Source organism: Mizuhopecten yessoensis, unplaced genomic scaffold (genome assembly GCF_002113885.1).
Source record: "Mizuhopecten yessoensis strain PY_sf001 unplaced genomic scaffold, ASM211388v2 scaffold717, whole genome shotgun sequence".
Lineage (NCBI taxonomy): Eukaryota > Metazoa > Mollusca > Bivalvia > Pectinida > Pectinidae > Mizuhopecten > Mizuhopecten yessoensis.
In genome coordinates, this window is record NW_018403686.1 from 479017 (window position 1) to 485502 (window position 6486).

The window sequence follows — 6486 nt, forward strand, 5'->3', positions numbered from 1 at the left end:
ATGTTGTTATAAATGTCAAAAATCATAAACATCTTGGTTTGCTTTTTAACAGTCGTGGATCATGGTCTGACCAAGTTAAATATATATATGGAAAAAGCTAGATAGAAAATCTTTTAAAATAATAAATAATTCTTTTATAAGACCGACACTTGAATATGCTTGTGCTGTGTGGAATAATTGCACCCAGGGTGAACGTGACTTATTGGAATCAGTCCAATTAGAATGTCTCAGAATTATATCAAGTTTGAGAAGAGGTACAAGTCATAACTTAATATATAAGGAAGTTGGTGTAGATAAACTAAAAATAAGACGTGATAATTACCAATGTATATTATTTTTCAAGATACTGCAGCATGACTGTCCTGACCATCTTTATGATTGTATCTTACCATATTTTAATAATGATATTAATCCTCGCCTTAGACATCATAGAAACTTTATTGTTCCCTTGTGCAGAACCAACTTGTATAGAAATAGCTTTTTTCTTAGAATGATGTCTCTATGGAATAGGCCAGACTGTATTTTTCCAAAACTAACTTCATTGAGCCAGTTAAAACTGGAATTACTTAAGGAAAGCACATACGTTTTGCAACCATTTAACTGTACGGATATTTTAAAATACGGTGGCTCCAGGAAGTTGAATATAACATTATGTCAACTACGGAATAAAGTCAGCCAATTAAAATCAGATTTATATAATGATCATCTTACAGATAACCCTAAGTGTGACTGTGGTTTTATTATTGAAGATGCAAATCACTTATTCCTCAATTGCCCCAAATATATAGATGAAAGACAAGTTTTATTCAATGCGTTATCTTATTACAACGTAATTGACAACATCATCTTAAATACTGTTACTTTCACTAAGGGTGATATGAACCTTAGCAGTGAATCAAATACATTTATTCACTCATGTGTTCTGGGGTTTATTGGCAAATCTGGAAGATTTTAACTTAAACTATACTAATAATTATATTACAATGTGTTTATATTTGCTATGTTATAACAATAACTCTGGTGTAATTGGGAAGGATGGCACTGTGTATAGTGACAGTGTCTTTGAAATGCCTCCAACCAAACACTAGGCTATTCATAATTGAAGTAAATAGACTATATATTAATTGAAATGGTAAAATCTATGATATTCTAGTTACATGTGAGTTTAATCCACTCGGGTATAGTTCGAGGGAAGGATGCCTTTCTGGTCTGGGTTTTTGAGTGGGGAATTTGGTGGTTTGTTCGTAATTTTCTAACTGTAGGGATTAATCTGTCTGATTTTACGATAGCGACTTTCTGGTTTACAATGTTATGAAGCATGTTCAGACGAGCATCTCTACGTCTATCTGCTAGAGGGTGCAGCTTTAGGTGGTCCAACATTTCTCACACACTTGAGGTACGATGGTTGTATCTGTGCTTATTGAGCACATAGCGCGCTGCCCTTCGCTGAACCATTTCGAACATGTCAATATTTGTTTGAGTGCGAGGGTCCCATACTGTTCAGGCATACTCAAGTGATGGTCGAAATAATGATTTGTATGCCTGTACTTTGGCTGATGCTGAGCCAATTTTAAGATTTCGTCTTAAAAAGCCTAGCGTAGAATTTGCGTTTCTGCAGATAGTATTTATATGTGAATCCCATTAAGGTCAAATGATAGTGTTACACCCAGATACTTGGCCTGACTAAGATGTTCCAGTATGTGTCTATGTAAAGTATAATTATGGACTATTGGAGTTTTGTTTTTAGTCACCGACAACACATTGCATTTGTTTGGATGGGAGATCATTTTCCATGTATTTTCCGAGAGCGCTAGTTTGTCAAGATCTTTTTGAAGTGTTTCAGCATCACTGTTTGACTTGATAACTAGATATGCAATAGTGTCGTCTGCAAATAAACGAATTGTAGCCTTTAGACCCACAGGGATATCGTTTATAAACTAAAGAAATAAACTGGGTCCCAAAACTGACCCCTTGGGTACCCCGGAATGGACATTGACAAAATCAGACTTCTCCCCTTCAACGACTACTGTCTGAGTTCTACCGGTCAGGAAACTCTCGATCCAGTTTGCGACATTTCCACGTATGCCATAATGTTTTAGTTTATGGTTTAGGAGAGTCTTAGCAAAGTCCATTATTAGGATATCTGTTTGGCGTCCCTCATCAAGATTCTTTGAGATGTCATCCAAAAATTCAAAAGTTGGATTTCGCATGATCGCGATTTGCGAAAACCATGTTGGAACGGATACAATATGTTATGGGTATCGACATGGGTCATGATAGTTGAGACCACAATGTGTTCCATAATTTTGCTACAGATACAGGTCAGAGATATGGGCCTGTAGGTTTCTGGGTGAAATTTTGGACCCTTTTTATAAGCAGGTGATACATTTGCAGATTTCCAGTCTGAAGGCACTATGCCTGTTTCCAGAGACTGATTAAATATTAGGGTTAAAATCAGGGCTATTCTGTTACAAGCTCTTTTAATACTCTGGGTTTGATGTCATCAGGGCCCGAGGCCTTGTATGGATTTAGGCATTGGAGCAGTTTTAGGACGCCCTTTTTATGTATAGAAATTTTAGGCATGGCGGGGTGTTTATCGTGAGTAGGCTTGTTACATCTAGTTTACCGTCCTTTTTCAGAGGAGCTATGCCATTATGGTCTGATCTTTTGGGTTTTATATATGACCTAAACCCCCTTTTTCAGGAAAAAAATGTTTTCATTGGTTGTGTTTTCTGGTGTAATGATATTATCAATATGGCTCCAGTAAGATGTTCGAAGTTTTCTCTGTAAATGATGTTTCAGGTTTATATACTTATTTTTTATTTCAGTGTCTCCTGATTTGTTTGATCGTTTGTGCAATATATTTCTTCTCCTGATAAGTTTCTTTGTGTCAGGGGTAACCCAAGGTAGGCTGGGTTTTGTCTTAAATATCTTGTGGGGGATATGTTCTTTTATGAGTTTAGACAATTCAATTTTGAAGTACTCCCATATTTTGTTTACGTCCCACTCGCTATTTTCTGTCATACAGTTGTACACGTTGATAAGCTCAGCTATAATTGAATTCCAGTTTGAGTTTTTATATACTGGGATGGATCTTGGTTTTTGAATATTTTTTTGTGGGGTAAGGTTCAACTCTGCTGTCGTGGTCAGAGAGACCAGGGATACTTTCTGTTCGAATAATTTGGTTTGGGAAATTTGTAATGAGGAGATCAAGGATATTTTCATTTCTGGTGGGTTGATCGATTAACTGGGTGAGTGCCGTGTCATCCAGTAAGTTGGCAAAATCATAGTGTATTTTTACATGATTTGTTTTGGGTTTGAGTACTTTATTTTTCCAGTCCCAGCCAGGGAGATTGAATTCGCCACCTATAATGAGGGCTGCATTATTAATTTTGGCGGCTTCTTTGATGGAATAGCTAAACAATCTCATCCTGTTAAAAACCACAACACTTCAAAAGGTATTTATACACAATCTAAAACCTTATCGATACCCTCGAATTTTACAAGGTTATATAAATGCTGAATTTTAGTGTTGTGGTTATTCACTGATGGTATGCCTAACTCAAAATCTCGAAACCGTGCCCTGTGTGATGACGTTGAAAAGCTTGGTCATTTCGTATCTAGAATGGCGCTTATAATAATTTTGTGGTACCTACACATCTTATAATAAATTTATATTGTCATAATTTGTCAAGTTGCTTCATTTTTTGCGATGACCTACTTTGCTAAATGCTAACGAACCCCGACAGTTCTCTGACTATTGATACCGAAAGTATCTGGTGGCCATGTATGCACCTTCACTGAACGAATCAATGTAAATTGCAGTATACAGTCTCATATACTGGAATTTCGTTTACTAACGACATATAGGCAAATGCAACACAGAATGAAAATATTTATGCTACATTTCTAATTCGGAAAAAATCCTCAAATTTTATAAATAAATACTTAGTCACTCTCTTTGAGGGTGGCCTTTTTCATTTACAGTCCGTGTTGTGTCGTTTCTTGTTATAGTGAGTTAAAAAACAATAAGTGGTTGTATCCTCACCTTACACGAAAAGTCTTGGAGCTTGTTCGTTTACATTTAAAACATTAAATACTTTAATCTTTAGCCGAATCCATTGATTTTCGTTTTTAATTTTAAGCTTTGCATTACATGAATGTGCTATATTTGTTCGATAAGTTTCATGTGTCATTCTAAAAGCTTCCATATTGCACAGCGTATTACTAGTATATTAATGCAAACTCGTAAAGTTGGACATCTGTCATCTGAAACTGTTGTCGCATACATTACAAAATATTTGCAAGTATAACTTGTTAAGTGAACCATCTATGAATGAACATAATAAATGTAGAGTTATTCGTACTTAATAATATAACTTTTTAAATTAATAAAGGGTAACTTATTTTGATATAAATCCAATTCCAATATGACCCCGCGAAACAGAGACACTATGTATATGACACGGACGATACAAACGTTACAGAGTATAATCAGACTTTAGACATATAATGTATAATAATACATTGGTCATTCAATATACAACAGTTATAATTTTGATTTAAGAGACAATCAATATCAGAGTGATAACACATGGTTAAAACATTGCTTCAAATAAAGGTTTTTGAAGATGCTAACAGTAAAAGCTTCTCTCAAAGCATCACTTAAGTCATTACGTTATTCAACTCAGGTGCGAGGGCTATTCAATACATCATGTTATTAGTGACAGAAATCATATGCTTAATACTCAAAATAGTTAAGGACCTACTCTGCTAAGATTTAAATCACGTTTAAATCTAGTGTACCATGTCTTTATTTAATTGAACGAATAGTGATCTATTTTAAAAGCAAACATGCATCTTGAAAATGTGTCAAAAACAAAAAGTCTATAATTTACAGAACGCTTTTACGTGGGGAAAATGCCCAACTAAGCAGCCATATAAACATATTTGTTCTTACGCTCTGCGTAACGTCAAAATTGCAACTATTTTGACACTTGACTAAAACAAATTCATTGCGTCGGCAGCAAAAAAAATAAAAGAAGCAGAGCGATCCCGGAATGTTCTGATTGTTTTAAGAAGAAAAACGCAATTAAAACATTTTGAAGATATTGAATGAAAGTGTTCTGCTGACGATCAAAATGATACATGTTACAAAAATAATCTCAGCTAAATTTGAATTCGTATGTTTGACCGAACTTACCAAAAACCACGAGCACACGGACTTATCATTTTTCTGTATTTTTTTATTCTCTGATATTGTTCTCTTTAAATAAGGCGTGTCTAAAAAAAGTGAGACCGTAGAACCATTTTGACTTGTCACAAGAGTGAAAAGATAAAGACATCACGTGTTGCGGCGGGGATAGCAGATCATCGAGTTTGGAAAATGGAAACACAGACTAATTCTGAAAATGTAAACTTGATCTGTTCCTCGACAGATAAAATAGACTGCCAATCGTAACTGCATTTGCTTCTATTTCGGAAGCTTGTGCAGCATACAGTCTGACCAATCGTAGCCTATCTCCGAGCGGGAAATTCAATCCGGAACGAATGTAATTGAACTCTGTCAACATCACGTCATGAGTATATTGTACGTCTGTTGTTATCTTTAAATACATTACTAGATACACGTTTCATAAATACATACGTCCATAATTCTTATATTTAACGCTAATTATAAAAAAGAAGACGTTTGTGGTTTTAATGTTCTCTCTCTCTCAGCAATAATTTATGCCCTGTCTTTGCTGTCGTGTTTTTGTTTAATTTTTAGGACGAATCGACTGAAAAGATTATCAGGACTAGTTACGAAAGCCTCATCACGTCCATATATTTCACTTTTAGATATATCGACGATATCCTGTCATCAAATAACGCGAAACTGTGATCACGTTGATTCCAGATACCTGTCTTAACCTCATATACTAATCCCGCCTTACTCGATTTAAGTAGGCAATATGGCCACAATGGACTGCTGACTGATCAGCGGGACGATTATCAAACCATAATATTCCCTTCCTTATAATTCACATTCCTGATTCTCACACTTCACAGTGTTGACAAGTTGACGTTTATGCGGTATTCATGATTCGGTCCTAGTAATCGACTGCTGCCAGGCATACTTACAACACAAGGTCTTGAGTGGGGAAGGTTGAAGGCTATGAACAAGTTTAATGGTCACCATAATATTCTTATTGGAAAACATATCGATCTTCCTAAGTAAAGATTTTTGAAAAAGTACTCTCCTTCAGACATCTTACTCTTGCGTTTTGACTTCTATGTCAATCATGTGTGTAAGATTTATACAGATATAATTCAACGTGAAGTAAGGGTACTGAAGTAAAGCACGACATTCTGCTGCGGGTTGAGGCGTGCCTGTACGCATTACACAGAAATATTTGATTGTTTTTCTGTCACACTTTTCTTCACCCGCGCCATCATCAAGCGTGCATGCAATATGTGGCAACCGTTTGACTAGACCATTGTTAA